This window comes from Pelophylax lessonae (assembly GCF_965119305.1).
Source record: "Pelophylax lessonae genome assembly, chromosome: 2".
NCBI classification, from domain to species: Eukaryota; Metazoa; Chordata; class Amphibia; order Anura; family Ranidae; genus Pelophylax; species Pelophylax lessonae.
In genome coordinates, this window is record NC_138769.1 from 414947122 (window position 1) to 414966891 (window position 19770).

Here is a 19770-nt window from a genome sequence, read left to right on the forward strand (position 1 = left end):
TGGCCCAAATGTATGAAGAAAAATTTATTTTTTGCAAAATTTCATAATTGAAACTAAAAAAAAGTGTTTTTTTTTCAAAATTTTTGCTCTTTTTTTGCATATATCACGAAAAAAAAAACCCCAGTTGTGATCAAATACCACCAAAAGAAAGCTCTATTTGTGTGAAAAAAATGATAAAAATTTTGTTTGGTTATAGTGTAGCATGACTGAGCAATTGTCATTCAAAGTGTGAGAGTGCTGAAAGCTGAAAATTGGTCTGGGCAGGAAGGGTGTCTAACTGCTCTGTATGGAAGCGGTTAATGAAAATGAAAATTATCAACCTACAGGGGGCTGAATTTAAAGACACCCCGAAAATCAAAGTGAAAAAAATTATGCAGCAGGCTAGTCCATTTTGCTGAAATTTCATTGCAGAAACTCAAAATGGTACTCAGTAGTTTGTATGGCCCCAAGTGCTTGTATGCATGCCTGACGATGTCGGGGCATGCTCCTAATGAGACGAAGGATGGTGTCCTGGGGTATTTCCATGTGGATCCAGCGCCATAAAGGACGTCCTGGCCGCACGAGAAGTCCCTTCCAACCTGAGTGACCTCATCCAGTTGGCCACCAGGATTGACCTGTGTTTTGCTGAGCGACGAGAAGAACTGCTACAGGAAAAGGGAAGTGCTCGTCCCAGCTGCCTTCCTCGTCTGGCTCCTATCTTCCAGCATCCACCGCAACCCTCTTCTGGGCCTCCCGCCGAGGAAGCCATGCAGGTGGATCGGTCTTGCCTGACCACGCAAGAAAGGAACCGCCGTAGAGACGAGAACCTCTGTTTGTACTGTGCCAGTACTGAGCACTTTTTAAAGGACTGTCCTCTCCGTCCACCGCGTCAGGGAAACGCCCGCACCTAGTCAACGTGGGAGAGGCGTTGCTAGGTGTGAATACCTCCTCTCCACGCATTACTGTACCCGTGCGGATTTCCGTGTCCACCAAGATCTCCTTTGCTGCCTCTACCTTTCTGGATTCCGGTTCAGCCGGTAACTTTATCGACGCCTCGCTGGTGAACAAGTTCAACATCCCTGTGGTTCGTTTGCTGAAGTCCATCTTCATCTCCACAGTTAATGGAGAGAGACTCGACGGCATGGTGCAGTTCCGTACAGAACCCCTCCGGACATCGGAGTTCTGCATTCCAAGCAATTGGAGTTTTTTGTGTTACCCCATTGCACCTCAGAACTCCTCTTGGGTCTGTCCTGGCTCCAGCGCCATTGTCCCTTCTGATTTGGACCTCCGGAGAGGTTCGAAGCTAGGGTTCGGCTTGTTTCGGCAGATGTCTCAAGCCGGTACGAGGCAAGACTGCACCTGTTATTTCTCCTCCTCCTGGTCTGCCTGAACCACATGCGGATTTTTCAGACGTTTTTTGCAAGAAACAAGCGGAGGTGTTGCCTCCACATAGGCCATATGACTGCCCCATTGACTTGAACCTGCAGAGAGGGTTTATCAGGAAATCCTCTTCTCCTGCCGGAGCAGGATTCTTCTTCGTTGCTAAGAAGGACGGCACCCTTAGGCCTTGCATAGACTTTCGGGGTCTCAACAGCATTACTGTAAAGAACCGTTACCCTCTTCCCCTGATTACGGAACTCTTTGACCGGTTACAAGGCGCAAAGTACTTCACCAAATTGGATCTCAGAGGGGCCTATAACCTTATATGTAGTGTTGAGCGAACACGGACTGTATTATTCGTGTTCGTACCGAATAATTGGATTTTTGTTACCCGAACACGAACACGGACACTTTACTGTATATTCGGGTAAAAATCCGTGTTCGGTCGTTTTATTTCCGGGTTTTGCATGCTTTGGCGCTCTTTTCATGGCGGGCTTTCAACAGCCAATCAACAATCGTTTAACTGGTGTGCCTTAAGCCATCCCAGCCATGCCTGCAAATGTCTCAGTAGCTGTGATTGGCCGTCTGAAGCATGTGACCAAGTCTTTATAAGTTCGAGGCAGCCGCAGCGGCGTCATTATGCTGCTTAGATCAGGGACAGAGCACACATCAATGTGCTGGCTGCTGATTAGGGAAAGATAGGCAGGAAAAAACCATTTGTGTCCGGATAGAATTGAGGGACAGGTCGGAGTGTTTAGGCAGGGCGAGTTGTAGGCATTTTAGGGATAGAGTCTGCTGAATTATAGGGTCAGTGTGTTCTACAAACTACAATCGATATTGCTGTGTGGGGTGGGGTCTGCACTTAGTTCTCCTGATCTACGATCTCTTCTCAATCCTGTTAGGGACAGAGTCTGCTGAATTTTAGGGAAAGTGTGTTCTACAAACTACAATCGATATTGCTGTGTGGTGTGGGATAGGAGATAGGCAGGTGTCAGTGATCCACATCCATTTTTCTGTGTGTGGGCTGCAGTGAACACAATCTTTTTGGGGTGCAGTGAACACAATCCTTTTGGAGTGCAGTGAACAAAATCTTTGGGGGGTACAGTGAACACAATCTTTGTGGGGTGCAGTGAACAAAACCTTTGTGGGGGTACAGTGAACACAATCTTTGTGGGGTGCAGTGAAGACAATCCTTGTGGGGTGCAGTGAAGACAATCCTTGTGGGGTGCAGTGAACAAAATCTTTGGGGGGTACAGTGAACACAATCTTTGTGGGGTGCAGAGAAGACAATCCTTGTGGGGTGCAGTGAACAAAATCTTTGGGGGGGTACAGTGAACACAATCTTTGTGGGGTGCAGTGAACAAAACCTTTGTGGGGTGCAGTGAACACAATCTTTGTGGGGTGCAGTGAAGACAATCCTTGTGGGGTGCAGTGAAGACAATCCTTGTGGGGTGCAGTGAACAAAATCTTTGGGGGGTACAGTGAACACAATCTTTGTGGGGTGCAGTGAACAAAACGTTTGTGGGGTACAGTGAACACAATCTTTTTGGGGTGCAGTGAACAAAACCTTTGTGGGGTACAGTGAACACAATCTTTGTGGGGTGCAGTGAAGATATTCCTTTTGGAGTGCAGTGAACACAATCTTTGTGGGGTACAGTGAACACAATCTTTGTGGGGTGCAGTGAACAAAACCTTTGTGGGGTACAGTGAACACAATCTTTGTGGGGTGCAGTGAACACAATCTTTGTGGGGTGCAGTGAACAAAACCTTTGTGGGGTGCAGTGAACACAATCTTTGTGGGGTGCAGTGAAGACAATCCTTGTGGGGTGCAGTGAAGACAATCCTTGTGGGGTGCAGTGAAGACAATCCTTGTGGGGTGCAGTGAACAAAATCTTTGGGGGGTACAGTGAACACAATCTTTGTGGGGTGCAGTGAACAAAACCTTTGTGGGGTACAGTGAACACAATCTTTGTGGGGTGCAGTGAAGACAATCCTTTTGGAGTGCAGTGAACAAAATCTTTGTGGGGTACAGTGAACACAATCTTTGTGGGGTGCAGTGAACAAAATCTTTGTGGGGTACAGTGAACACAATCTTTGTGGGGTGCAGTGAAGACAATCCTTGTGGGGTGCAGTGAAGACAATCTTTGTGGGGTGCAGAGAAGACAATCCTTTTGGGGTGCAGTGAACACAATCTTTGTGGGGTACAGTGAACACAATCTTTGTGGGGTGCAGTGAACAAAACCTTTGTGGGGTACAGTGAACACAATCTTTGTGGGGTACAGTGAACACAATCTTTGTGGGGTACAGTGAACACAATCTCATACTTCTGAAGCTTTGAGGGTGCTGCCTGTTCTATACTCCTCCTCCTCCTCCTCATCCATCCTTTTAGGTGTACAAACAATAGTAATTGGGGCCTAGTGTGCTTCTGTACGTGTGAAAAACATACACTTTTTTTGATCATATTTCCTATTCCGTTATTCAATAAAAACCTTTGGGGCTCAATTAAATTGCGGAATAGTCTGTGTCGGTACGTGTGAGATCCACCTTTCCAAGTTTTTGGGGTTCATCTCATACTTCTGAAGCTTTGAGGGTGCTGCCTGTTCTATACTCCTCCTCCTCCTCCTCCTCATCCATCCTTTTAGGTGTGCAAACAATAGTAATTGGGGCCTAGTGTGCTTCTGTACGTGTGAAAAACATACACTTTTTTTTGATCATATTTCCTATTCCGCTATTCAATAAAAACCTTTGGGGCTCAATTAAATTGCGGAATAGTCTGTGTCGGTACGTGTGAGATCCACCTTTCCAAGTTTTTGGGGTTCATCTCATACTTCTGAAGCTTTGAGGGTGCTGCCTGTTCTATACTCCTCCTCCTCCTCCTCCTCATCCATCCTTTTAGGTGTACAAACAATAGTAATTGGGGCCTAGTGTGCTTCTGTACGTGTGAAAAACATTCACTTTTTTTGATCATATTTCCTATTCCGCTATTCAATAAAAACCTTTGGGGCTCAATTAAATTGCGGAATAGTCTGTGTCGGTACGTGTGAGATCCACCTTTCCAAGTTTTTGGGGTTCATCTCATACTTCTGAAGCTTTGAGGGTGCTGCCTGTTCTATACTCCTCCTCCTCCTCATCCATCCTTTTAGGTGTACAAACAATAGTAATTGGGGCCTAGTGTGCTTCTGTACGTGTGAAAAACATACACTTTTTTTTTATCATATTTCCTATTCCGCTATTCAATAAAAACCTTTGGGGCTCAATTAAATTGCGGAATAGTCTGTGTCGGTACGTGTGAGATCCACCTTTCCAAGTTTTTGGGGTTCATCTCATACTTCTGAAGCTTTGAGGGGGCTGCCTGTTCTATACTCCTCCTCTTCCTCATCCATCCTTTTAGGTGTACAAACAATAGTAATTGGGGCCTAGTGTGCTTCTGTACGTGTGAAAAACATACACTTTTTTTTGATCATATTTCCTATTCCGCTATTCAAAAAACCTTTGGGGCTCAATTAAATTGCGAAATAGTCTGTGTCGGTACGTGTGAGATCCACCTTTCCAAGTTTTTGGGGTTCATCTCATACTTCTGAAGCTTTGAGGGTGCTGCCTGTTCTATACTCCTCCTCCTCCTCATCCATCCTTTTAGGTGTACAAACAATAGTAATTGGGGCCTAGTGTGCTTCTGTACGTGTGAAAAACATACACTTTTTTTTGATCATATTTCCTATTCCGCTATTCAATAAAAACCTTTGGGGCTCAATTAAATTGCGGAATAGTCTGTGTCTGTACGTGTGAGATCCACCTTTCCAAGTTTTTGGGGTTCATCTCATACTTCTGAAGCTTTGAGGGTGCTGCCTGTTCTATACTCCTCCTCCTCCTCCTCCTCATCCATCCTTTTAGGTGTACAAACAATAGTAATTGGGGCCTAGTGTGCTTCTGTACGTGTGAAAAACATACACTTTTTTTTGATCATATTTCCTATTCCGCTATTCAATAAAAACCTTTGGGGCTCAATTAAATTGCGGAATAGTCTGTGTCGGTACGTGTGAGATCCACCTTTCCAAGTTTTTGGGGTTCATCTCATACTTCTGAAGCTTTGAGGGTGCTGCCTGTTCTATACTCCTCCTCCTCCTCTTCCTCATCCATCCTTTTAGGTGTACAAACAATAGTAATTGGGGCCTAGTGTGCTTCTGTACGTGTGAAAAACATACACTTTTTTTTTATCATATTTCCTATTCCGCTATTCAATAAAAACCTTTGGGGCTCAATTAAATTGCGGAATAGTCTGTGTCGGTACGTGTGAGATCCACCTTTCCAAGTTTTTGGGGTTCATCTCATACTTCTGAAGCTTTGAGGGTGCTGCCTGTTCTATACTCCACCTCCTCCTCCTCCTCTTCCATCCTTTTAGGTGTACAAACAATAGTAATTTGGGCCTAGTGTGCTTCTGTACGTGTGAAAAACATACATTTTTTTTTGATCATATTTCCTATTCCGCTATTCAATAAAAACCTTTGGGGCTCAATTAAATTGCGGAATTGTCTGTGTCTGTACGTGTGAGATCCACCTTTCCAAGTTTTTGGGGTTCATCTCATACTTCTGAAGCTTTGAGGGTGCTGCCTGTTCTATACTCCTCCTCCTCCTCCTCCTCATCCATCCTTTTAGGTGTACAAACAATAGTAATTGGGGCCTAGTGTGCTTCTGTACGTGTGAAAAACATACACTTTTTTTTGATCATATTTCCTATTCCGCTATTCAATAAAAACCTTTGGGGCTCAATTAAATTGCGGAATAGTCTGTGTCGGTACGTGTGAGATCCACCTTTCCAAGTTTTTGGGGTTCATCTCATACTTCTGAAGCTTTGAGGGTGCTGCCTGTTCTATACTCCTCCTCCTCCTCTTCCTCATCCATCCTTTTAGGTGTACAAACAATAGTAATTGGGGCCTAGTGTGCTTCTGTACGTGTGAAAAACATACACTTTTTTTTGATCATATTTCCTATTCCGCTATTCAATAAAAACCTTTGGGGCTCAATTAAATTGCGGAATAGTCTGTGTCTGTACGTGTGAGATCCACCTTTACAAGTTTTTGGGGTTCATCTCATACTTCTGAAGCTTTGAGGGTGCTGCCTGTTCTATACTCCTCCTCCTCCTCCTCCTCATCCATCCTTTTAGGTGTACAAACAATAGTAATTGGGGCCTAGTGTGCTTCTGTACGTGTGAAAAACATACACTTTTTTTTGATCATATTTCCTATTCCGCTATTCAATAAAAACCTTTGGGGCTCAATTAAATTGCGGAATAGTCTGTGTCGGTACGTGTGAGATCCACCTTTCCAAGTTTTTGGGGTTCATCTCATACTTCTGAAGCTTTGAGGGTGCTGCCTGTTCTATACTCCTCCTCCTCCTCTTCCTCATCCATCCTTTTAGGTGTACAAACAATAGTAATTGGGGCCTAGTGTGCTTCTGTACGTGTGAAAAACATACACTTTTTTTTGATCATATTTCCTATTCCGCTATTCAATAAAAACCTTTGGGGCTCAATTAAATTGCGGAATAGTCTGTGTCGGTACGTGTGAGATCCACCTTTCCAAGTTTTTGGGGTTCATCTCATACTTCTGAAGCTTTGAGGGTGCTGCCTGTTCTATACTCCTCCTCCTCCTCCTCCTCCTCCTCATCCATCCTTTTAGGTGTACAAACAATAGTAATTGGGGCCTAGTGTGCTTCTGTACGTGTGAAAAACATACACTTTTTTTTGATCATATTTCCTATTCCGCTATTCAATAAAAACCTTTGGGGCTCAATTAAATTGCGGAATAGTCTGTGTCGGTACGTGTGAGATCCACCTTTCCAAGTTTTTGGGGTTCATCTCATACTTCTGAAGATTTGAGGGTGCTGCCTGTTCCATACTCCTCTTCCTCATCCTCCCTTTAGGGTAGGAAAAAATTTAATCGGGCCTAGTCTGTGTTTGTACGTGTGAGATACACAGTTTTTTTTTTTTTTTTTTTCAATTTAAACGGTTTTTATTAAAGGCAAAAGAAACATGGTACAGCAAATGCAGTGGAAACAGAAGGTTCATGCCTAGGTAGAACAAGGCGCATTGAAAAACAAAACTGCTGTATATAACACACAAACAACATGTAGAAAATGCAATACGTATATGGGATCGACCCGGTGTCCCTTCTGGGATGTAATGGGGGTGCGCTCAAGCTGTAGGTGTGGCCGAGGCCATGCTGCATGGGATACACAGTTTTTTATCCTATTCCGCTATTCAATACACACCCTTTTGGTGTAAAAAACATTAAATTGCGGCATAGTTTGCATATTTGACATTTGCATATATTGTGCCTTGTTGCGCTTTTTTGAGTACTCCACCAACATGGCCAGTGGCAATGACGCCGTTCTCAGCTTAACTATCCCACTTCTATGCCTCCTTGAAAAAACAATTCGGGCGATGATGGAAGAGGATGTGGCACAGGATGAGGAGGAGGAGGATGAAGAGGTAACATTTCAAAGGCTTTCAGGGCAGTCATTCGCAAGGGGCTCCGAGGGTGGGTTCCTGCACACACAAACGCCAGGGACACAATTGTCCAGCAGGGGCACAGTTCTGGAGGATGAGGAGGAGGAGGAGCTGGAGGAGGAGATGGAACCATGTTCACAGCAGGGTGGCACCCAGGCCAGCTCATGGCCATCACTGGTGCGTGGCTGGGGGGATACAGAGGACACGGACGATACACCTCCCACAGAGGACAGCCTTTCGTCGCCTCTGGGCAGCCTGGCACACATGAGCGATTACATGCTGCAGTGTCTCCACAACGACCGCCGAGTTGCCCACATTCTAACTTGTGCTGATTACTGGGTGGCCACGCTGCTGGATCCCCGTTACAAGGACAACGTACCGTCCTTAATTCACTCACTGGAGCGCGATCGCAAGATGCACGAGTACAAGCGCGCGCTGGTAGACGCGATGCTGCTGGCATTCCCATCTGACAGTGGGGCCACAGTGGAAGCACAAGGCAGAGGAGGAGGAGGAGGAGGTCGCCAACTCAACCAGGGCACCGCCAGCACCTCAGAAGGCAGGGTTAGCATGGCCGAAATGTGGAAAAGCTTTGTCAGCACGCCACAACAAACAGCAGCACCAGCAGCTCAGATGGAACGTCTTAGCAGGAGGCAGCATTTTACCAACATGGTGGAGCAGTATGTGTGCACACGCCTACATGTAGTGAATGAGGGGTCTGCCCCCTTCAACTTCTGGGTCTCCAAATTGGGCACATGGCCTGAGCTTGCCCTTTACGCCTTGGAGGTGCTGGCGTGCCCTGCAGCCAGTGTATTATCTGAACGGGTATTTAGCACGGCTGGGGGTGTTATAACAGCCAAGCGCAGCCGCCTGTCCAGAGACAATGTGGACAAGCTCACGTTCATTAAAATGAACCAGGCATGGATCCCAAGGGACTTTTCCGTACCTTGTGCAGAATAGCAATGGATACCGACCTTACCCAGCCATTGTTCCATTTTTGCTCTTTCTCACTCTTTTGGGGTGTACCCTCATTTAAAATTTGTGAAAAGAAGCAGTGTTGGCTACCTCGTCCTCCTCCTCAGGGCCAGATTAACGTAGGGGCTATTGGAGCTGCAGCTCCATGCAGGCCCCTACCTTTTATATAGGCCCCGGGTTGGCCATATTCACTGTGACTGCTCTTCTGCCACTTGTAAACACAGAAGTCTGGCTTCTATGCTCGCTTCCCCAGGCAGCACCCTCAGAACCTCCCCACACAGCGCGAAGGCCGGACAAGGAGGGACAGTTGCCGATGCATGGATGTGTTTATGGGCTTCAGAGACAGCATCCCATGTTGAATTAGGCATGCATGGCTGCTCCCTTCCTCCTCTGGGTGCATGCCAAGGCACGGCCCTTAAGGCCCTTCAAAATCCTCAGCACCAAGACCATGATGCTCTTAATCCGGCCCTGGTCCTCCTCCACCGCCGCTTCCACCTACACCGCCCATAGGTGTGCGCAGCCTATTGCATTAGGGTGTGCACCCCAAAGTTGAAATACACATGCATGTGTTTGCCTACATGTACATGGCCCCGATACATTACTCTCCCTGCTGGCAAAGAGAAATAGAGCAGAGCAGGTGCGAGGGAGATCTTTCCCATCTCCTCACTGGCAAACAGAGCGATAATGCTATGTGCCTTAGGTGATTAGGGTGTGCCCAGGTACACCAGGCACACCCTGTGCGCACGCCTATGACACCGCCACATCCACCACCACCTCAACCTCCCTCCTACTCCATATGGGCCTCGTCCTTCAGAGATGAAGAACATTGTTTTATTTTTCTGTTTTTTTTTGTTGTTTTAAGTTATTTCCCTATCCACATTTGTTTACAGAGCACTAAAGTATTTGGTTCCTCAGGCCAGTAAGTGGGACTTTAAGGCAATAAAGAAAACGTATCAGCATACGAGCGTTTTGTAGATTTTATCGTAAAAGATACATGAATTACAACATGTTTGCTTCATAAATTATATAGTGCAGGGTGGGTGAGAGACCCATCCGTGATAGTGCAAGAAGGTAAAGAAGTGACACTTGTGAGTATTTGGTGACTTTAGAAACACAAAAATCCTGCCATCCGTCGGTATTGGATATTGCAGGTAGCGTCTCAATTTCCCACGCGTTTCGGCTTGCCTAAAGCGGCTATGCCTTTTTCAAGGTATCACCATATCTAAAATGATATTTAGACATTTTAGACATTATAAGTGTCATTATGCACTGAATACTTAGTTTGTGTAGTATGGGTTGAATAAATAGCTTACATTTTGTTTTTTTGTATATACAGTTTCTCGGTCGTTGTTATTGGAACATTCCCCTCTTTTTCCCAAGGTAGTCACAAGATCCCCATAAAGGAAAGGAGTAATGGTGATGCAGGCACTAGAAAGACCAAATTGCTGTTCCATAAATATCCATGACATATATAGAATATATAGATTCTTACCCACTTAGAGTTCTCAGGGGTACTCACATGGTCCAGAGTAACTGGTTCCCGCATTCGCAGTCCCTGATGGAAGTGGTAACTGTCCCTGGAATTATATGTTTATATAATATATCCAAGGATTATGTGTTGGACAGAAAATAATGGGCTTAACAGAAAATTGAATGAAATTACCTCCTCTGTTGTAGGTCTCAGGGAAAAGCAGGGCGGTATCTCCTCTGCTTCAGTCTTGGGGGTATAAGGCCGTATCTGTATAAACATTATACATGGAGATTTGTAAATTTGTTCCATGTAGTTGGTATATAATCGCGCTAAAAGAAGTTTCGGCGTAAAAATACCTTTGTCCAGTGGGGGTAGGCCAAATAAGATATACGGGACCGGTGCTTGTTGTTTCCTTCCAATCTCCAAGCTACAGGACTGTATCTGTATTGCAAAATGTGATTTGCAAGTTTAAGGAAAAAATTCCCTGTAAAAGTCTAACAGAATTGTCCTAAAAAAAGCTTGTAGTGAGTTTCTACCTTAGTCCTGCAGGGGGAGACCATGTGCTGTACAGGGAGGCTGGTTGCGTCACCGTCGTCCAGGAGTGTTTCCTCTCCGGCATCCGGAGGTGAATGGCACTCTTCCGGGGATCCCCGGCGCCTTATATATAGGCCGCGCATGCGCATTGCTGCGCAGCGCGGTACTATATGTCAGGGCGGAAGGGTTTCAACGTCGCATACTGCGCATGTGCCGAAGCTCCTGCGCGAGTTGCGGCGAGGATTCCCCTCGCTGCCTGGCAACTAAGGACGCCGCCGACACGGAGAGGAGGGGCCATCCGCGATGCCGTCAGGCATTGGTCAACAAGCCATCGGGCTCAGATGGAATGTTGGTGACCCAAAACAGTGCCCCGCCTCGGAGGGCGGGGCTTACCGTGCCGGGGACTACTATTGGGTATTCGGGGGGGAAAAAAGATTCCATAACGATCCGAGTCTGTTTAACATCGAGTGTATATATTCATCTCAGCAGTATATCTATATTGTATATATATACATATGTATAAGTCTTTTCCATTTGGCAGCAATAACGTACAATCATTTAAAAGTAGGAGACAAAAAAGAAACATAGATGAAAAATTATGTTACAAGAAAGACAGTCCCCAGAGCGGGGATATAAGTGACTGGGGATTGTATGGATATCTGATGTCAGCCAATTGATATGAATGGTGTTTCATAGATTGTTGTTCTTGGGATGGTTAGGCCTGTCAGGTGGGGCCTTTATCTTGGGGCACAGTGATGTAGGAGATGGTGTGGGTGGTTGGATGAGAGTTATAACTATCTATATGAGAGTTGGATTGATAATAAATAAATAAATAAATAAGTAAATAATTTACTTATACTACAGGAGGAATATGAACGTCAAATCAAAAAAATCGATGAAGAAACGAAACTGATATACCTGAAATTAGCACCATTAAAAACTGTCCAGATGTACAGCGAAGAAGAAAGAAAATTGAAGGACCACTTGGAAAACTACAGCAAACAAATTCTCCGTAAAAAGGAGAAAAAGTATTGGCGAGACAAGAATGCCTTCGCCCAAGGAAGAGTCTACAATTGGAACAACCCTAGAAGGACCTACAAAAATAAATCACAACCTGGCACTAAATACACCAACTATGACAACACCTACTATTCATCAGACTCCTCATCACATGCCTCCGGGTCAGACAGCCGCAAGAGAGGGCAACCACCCAGAGGACCGCTACCACGACAAACACCAACACCCAACGAGAGAGAAGACGGAGAGGCCAGAACTGAAAATGAAAGTGAAGAACTGGAGAGTCAAACACAAGGTGGTACAAAAACCCAGGGAATGGCTACAAGGTTTCGAGTAAATAGAGAGGAGCCCTCCAAAATACAAAAGGCTTTTTTAGGAAAGACCTTGAAACAAACCAAACTCCCCGTGGTCGCCGACCCCCAAGGATCGAAACAGATGGAGAGGAGAGACGATCCATAATCAATCTCTCATCACAAAACCTGACCACCCACGAAGAAGAGGTACTACGACTAGGCCTCTCCTTCTGTCCAAGAAAAAATGCAGACAAATTTGAAGTTATTAAAGACATCAACTTATTTGCACGCAAAACATTATTCCAAGCCATGTATAACAAACCCCCTCCAGAAGCAAAAGATCCCCGCCTCACGGCTGCAGAATTTCGCGCGATCAGAGATTTAAATATCCTGTTGGAGGAAGGTGGTCTCGACGACGATTGGGAAGATCCCTCATTACCACCCGAAGAAGACAAAAGTGAGGAAGAAGAGGAAGATCCAGAAACACCCCGCTTCCAGAAAAAATCTCAAAAATTCCCCCCATTAAGCCTCAATCCAGCAGTCGCCCTATTTGTCAAACAGACGACTAAGGAAATCGAAGGACTTAGTATGAACAAAACAAAGGATAATCTATCCAAATCACAAAGGAAAGCACTTAAAGACTTAAAAAGCTATGACAACATCACCATAAAACCAGCTGATAAAGGCGGGAACATAGTTATCATGGACAACAAGAAATATAAGGAGATGTGCATGAACATCTTGGATAATCGGCAATGCTACAAACAAATATCACCACTGATGATAAAATCCTATAATGAAACATTCTATAAAAAAGTCGACAAGGCCTTGAACGAAGGGGCCATCTCAAAAACCTTATGGGAATACATCAGAACTACACATCCTAGAACACCTACGTTCTATTCTTTGCCAAAAATACATAAGGACGCCAACAATCCGCCAGGGAGACCCATAATATCTGGGAACGGGAACATCTCAGAAAACATGAGCAGAGTCATAGATGCTCACCTTCGACCTCATGTAACCAAATTATCATCATACACGAAGGACACCATCCACCTTTTGCAAATCCTGGAAGGCATGACCATCCCACCAGATACGTACCTTGTTACAATTGACGTAGAATCGCTTTACAGCAACATACCGCATGACAAAGGGATTCTTGCAGTACAACAAGCACTCAGCCAACAAAGTGGCTATGACCATAAATTTAATGATTTCATTATCTCTATGTTACACTTCATCCTACATCACAATTATTTTTGCTTCGATGGCCTTCATTTCTTACAAATCTGCGGTGTTGCCATGGGCACTAGCTGTGCCCCATCATATGCCAACATATATCTGGGCATGTGGGAGCAGGACTTCCTCCACAGCGAGGAGAACTCTATATACTCTTGCCATATAATACTATGGCAGAGATATATAGATGATATCTTCCTCCTGTGGAACGGACCCGAAGACCTTTTGAAAAAATGCCTGGAACGCATGAATAGGAACTCCTTCAATATGCATTTCACTATGCAATATAGTCAAACCAAGATCAGCTTCCTTGACACCTGGATCTATAAAGACTCCGACGCTAACCTCAACACAACACTATACAGGAAAGAGACTGCAGGTAATACTGTTCTGCACGCGGACAGTTTCCACCCCACAGCCCTAGTCAAATCGATTCCATACAGTCAATTTCTAAGGCTAAAAAGGAACTGTACCCTCCAACATGACTTTAAACTTGAATCTGACAAACTATCCGCACAACTTCGACTGAGAGGGTACTCCAAAACCTGCCTGAGAAAGGCCTTCAATCGAGCCAATGGCCAGGAGAGACATGAAATCTTATTCAAGAAACCAATTGACAAACCACCTGAAAATGCCAACAGGATCATCATGCGATATACTAACCAGCATGACTCCATCAGGAAAATTATCAAAAACAACTGGCACATTCTCACCGGTGATCCAAGTCTTAGACATCTACTCCCAGAAAACCCCTTAATCACATTTAAGAAAGCTGGATCTCTCCAGCAATCACTAGTACATAGTGAATTCAAAAATGGATCTAGAAAGGATCCCTGCAAGGATAAAGGGACATACCCATGTGGAGGATGTTCCCAATGCCATGTCATTGTTAAATGTACAAGCAAAATCTTACCAAATGGGGAACTGTTCATGCCAGCCCATTTCGTTAACTGCAAAACTCGAGCAATTGTTTACCTGATGGAATGCAACTGCGGGGCCTACTACGTTGGGAAAACGAAACAAGAATTTCGCAAAAGAGTTGGCACACACATGTCAACTATGGAGATGTGTAACTTTTATCTCCCACTTGGGAGGCACGTAAGAGACAAACACCAATCAAAAATGCCCAAAGTAAGCTTCATGGCCCTGGATAGGATACATATCCCGGGGAGGGGGGGCGATTGGAATAAGACCCTCCTACAAAGAGAGATGAGGTGGATTAGACACCTTAGAGCTACCATACCTCCTGGCCTCAACGAAGCAGAGAGCTTTAAACCCTTCCTTGAAGGATTTGTATCGGGCAAAACCGACTAATAGTACTGGGAAAATAATCAGTACCAGTCAAACATTACAAGCCTATATCTAGGCTTAAAAATTCAAACAAACAAATCTTGAACCCCTTTGATCAAATTATTTACTTATTTATTTATTTATTATCAATCCAACTCTCATATAGATAGTTATAACTCTCATCCAACCACCCACACCATCTCCTACATCACTGTGCCCCAAGATAAAGGCCCCACCTGACAGGCCTAACCATCCCAAGAACAACAATCTATGAAACACCATTCATATCAATTGGCTGACATCAGATATCCATACAATCCCCAGTCACTTATATCCCCGCTCTGGGGACTGTCTTTCTTGTAACATAATTTTTCATCTATGTTTCTTTTTTGTCTCCTACTTTTAAATGATTGTACGTTATTGCTGCCAAATGGAAAAGACTTATACATATGTATATATATACAATATAGATATACTGCTGAGATGAATATATACACTCGATGTTAAACAGACTCGGATCGTTATGGAATCTTTTTTCCCCCCCGAATACCCAATAGTAGTCCCCGGCACGGTAAGCCCCGCCCTCCGAGGCGGGGCACTGTTTTGGGTCACCAACATTCCATCTGAGCCCGATGGCTTGTTGACCAATGCCTGACGGCATCGCGGATGGCCCCTCCTCTCCATGTCGGCGGCGTCCTTAGTTGCCAGGCAGCGAGGGGAATCCTCGCCGCAACTCGCGCAGGAGCTTCGGCACATGCGCAGTATGCGACGTTGAAACCCTTCCGCCCTGACATATAGTACCGCGCTGCGCAGCAATGCGCATGCGCGGCCTATATATAAGGCGCCGGGGATCCCCGGAAGAGTGCCATTCACCTCCGGATGCCGGAGAGGAAACACTCCTGGACGACGGTGACGCAACCAGCCTCCCTGTACAGCACATGGTCTCCCCCTGCAGGACTAAGGTAGAAACTCACTACAAGCTTTTTTTAGGACAATTCTGTTAGACTTTTACAGGGAATTTTTTCCTTAAACTTGCAAATCACATTTTGCAATACAGATACAGTCCTGTAGCTTGGAGATTGGAAGGAAACAACAAGCACCGGTCCCGTATATCTTATTTGGCCTACCCCCACTGGACAAAGGTATTTTTACGCCAAAACTTCTTTTAGCGCGATTATATACCAACTACATGGAACAAATTTACAAATCTCCATGTATAATGTTTATACAGATACGGCCTTATACCCCCAAGACTGAAGCAGAGGAGATACCGCCCTGCTTTTCCCTGAGACCTACAACAGAGGAGGTAATTTCATTCAATTTTCTGTTAAGCCCATTATTTTCTGTCCAACACATAATCCTTGGATATATTATATAAACATATAATTCCAGGGACAGTTACCACTTCCATCAGGGACTGCGAATGCGGGAACCAGTTACTCTGGACCATGTGAGTACCCCTGAGAACTCTAAATGGGTAAGAATCTATATATTCTATATATGTCATGGATATTTATGGAACAGCAATTTGGTCTTTCTAGTGCCTGCATCACCATTACTCCTTTCCTTTATGGGGATCTTGTGACTACCTTGGGAAAAAGAGGGGAATGTTCCAATAACAACGACCGAGAAACTGTATATACAAAAAAACAAAATGTAAGCTATTTATTCAACCCATACTACACAAACTAAGTATTCAGTGCATAATGACACTTATAATGTCTAAAATGTCTAAATATCATTTTAGATATGGTGATACCTTGAAAAAGGCATAGCCGCTTTAGGCAAGCCGAAACGCGTGGGAAATTGAGACGCTACCTGCAATATCCAATACCGACGGATGGCAGGATTTTTGTGTTTCTAAAGTCACCAAATACTCACAAGTGTCACTTCTTTACCTTCTTGCACTATCACGGATGGGTCTCTCACCCACCCTGCACTATATAATTTATGAAGCAAACATGTTGTAATTCATGTATCTTTTACGATAAAATCTACAAAACGCTCGTATGCTGATACGTTTTCTTTATTGCCTTAAAGTCCCACTTACTGGCCTGAGGAACCAAATACTTTTTTGTATACATACCAGGGATGTTGGCGCAACTACTTTTAGGAATCATCTACCTACACTAACAACCTTTTAAAAAGGTTCTCTAGAGCTCTAAACTACCAAATCGCATTTCTAGATTACGGATGGAAATCATCCAATTCCTCACATGATCTCTAGAAACCTTTACCACTCATAGGGAATCTCCATTCCCATTTTTCTTTTCTCTTTTCTTTACTTTTCTCTGCATTTCTCGTTTCAGAAATCGAGACTTACAGCAATACACGTACCAATCAAATTGTAGCTACAAGACAGATAGCTACGAATATAATTAAACGCTTTTTCCTTATTCGAATCTCTGCATTGCAGAGTGAAAGGAAATTAGGAAAATTGCATCAGTGATCCTTTTAGTGATCACTCTTACTAAAGGAGGTCAAAAAAACAAGAAACGACCATGGGTGACCTACAGGGGGATGAATGGAAGAACCTGATGTCCAAGATTGAAACAAGCTTTCAAAACAAAGAACAGCAGGAATCAGATACACTTGCTCTCTTTTATACCCTCAGACGACAATTGGAAAAGAAATCATCTCTTCATTGGCATATTAAGTCTTTTGAAAGATATATTGCCGAGGAGATCAACCCAGCGGGACTTCGAATTCAGATCTTTCCAACTATGGACAATGTAACAGCACTTATGAAACAACAATGGGAAGAACAACTAAACATATGCTCCAAAAACCTGATGATCCTACTACAGGAGGAATATGAACGTCAAATCAAAAAAATCGATGAAGAAACGAAACTGATATACCTGAAATTAGCACCATTAAAAACTGTCCAGATGTACAGCGAAGAAGAAAGAAAATTGAAGGACCACTTGGAAAACTACAGCAAACAAATTCTCCGTAAAAAGGAGAAAAAGTATTGGCGAGACAAGAATGCCTTCGCCCAAGGAAGAGCCTACAGATGGAACAACCCTAGAAGGACCTACAAAAATAAATCACAACCTGGCACTAAATACACCAACTATGACAACACCTACTATTCATCAGACTCCTCATCACATGCCTCCGGGTCAGACAGCCGCAAGAGAGGGCAACCACCCAGAGGACCGCTACCACGACAAACACCAACACCCAACGAGAGAGAAGACGGAGAGGCCAGAACTGAAAATGAAAGTGAAGAACTGGAGAGTCAAACACAAGGTGGTACAAAAACCCAGGGAATGGCTACAAGGTTTCGAGTAAATAGAGAGGAGCCCTCCAAAAAACAAAAGGCTTTTTTAGGAAAGACCTTGAAACAAACCAAACTCCCCGTGGTCACCGACCCCCAAGGATCGAAACAGATGGAGAGGAGAGACGATCCATAATCAATCTCTCATCACAAAACCTGACCACCCACGAAGAAGAGGTACTACGACTAGGCCTCTCCTTCTGTCCAAGAAAAAATGCAGACAAATTTGAAGTTATTAAAGACATCAACTTATTTGCACGCAAAACATTATTCCAAGCCATGTATAACAAACCCCCTCCAGAAGCAAAAGATCCCCGCCTCACGGCTGCAGAATTTCGCGCGATCAGAGATTTAAATATCCTGTTGGAGGAAGGTGGTCTCGACGACGATTGGGAAGATCCCTCATTACCACCCGAAGAAGACAAAAGTGAGGAAGAAGAGGAAGATCCAGAAACACCCCGCTTCCAGAAAAAATCTCAAAAATTCCCCCCATTAAGCCTCAATCCAGCAGTCGCCCTATTTGTCAAACAGACGACTAAGGAAATCGAAGGACTTAGTATGAACAAAACAAAGGATAATCTATCCAAATCACAAAGGAAAGCACTTAAAGACTTAAAAAGCTATGACAACATCACCATAAAACCAGCTGATAAAGGCGGGAACATAGTTATCATGGACAACAAGAAATATAAGGAGATGTGCATGAACATCTTGGATAATCGGCAATGCTACAAACAAATATCACCACTGATGATAAAATCCTATAATGAAACATTCTATAAAAAAGTCGACAAGGCCTTGAACGAAGGGGCCATCTCAAAAACCTTATGGGAATACATCAGAACTACACATCCTAGAACACCTACGTTCTATTCTTTGCCAAAAATACATAAGGACGCCAACAATCCGCCAGGGAGACCCATAATATCTGGGAACGGGAACATCTCAGAAAACATGAGCAGAGTCATAGATGCTCACCTTCGACCTCATGTAACCAAATTATCATCATACACGAAGGACACCATCCACCTTTTGCAAATCCTGGAAGGCATGACCATCCCACCAGATACGTACCTTGTTACAATTGACGTAGAATCGCTTTACAGCAACATACCGCATGACAAAGGGATTCTTGCAGTACAACAAGCACTCAGCCAACAAAGTGGCTATGACCATAAATTTAATGATTTCATTATCTCTATGTTACACTTCATCCTACATCACAATTATTTTTGCTTCGATGGCCTTCATTTCTTACAAATCTGCGGTGTTGCCATGGGCACTAGCTGTGCCCCATCATATGCCAACATATATCTGGGCATGTGGGAGCAGGACTTCCTCCACAGCGAGGAGAACTCTATATACTCTTGCCATATAATACTATGGCAGAGATATATAGATGATATCTTCCTCCTGTGGAACGGACCCGAAGACCTTTTGAAAAAATGCCTGGAACGCATGAATAGGAACTCCTTCAATATGCATTTCACTATGCAATATAGTCAAACCAAGATCAGCTTCCTTGACACCTGGATCTATAAAGACTCCGACGCTAACCTCAACACAACACTATACAGGAAAGAGACTGCAGGTAATACTGTTCTGCACGCGGACAGTTTCCACCCCACAGCCCTAGTCAAATCGATTCCATACAGTCAATTTCTAAGGCTAAAAAGGAACTGTACCCTCCAACATGACTTTAAACTTGAATCTGACAAACTATCCGCACGACTTCGACTGAGAGGGTACTCCAAAACCTGCCTGAAAAAGGCCTTCAATCGAGCCAATGGCCAGGAGAGACATG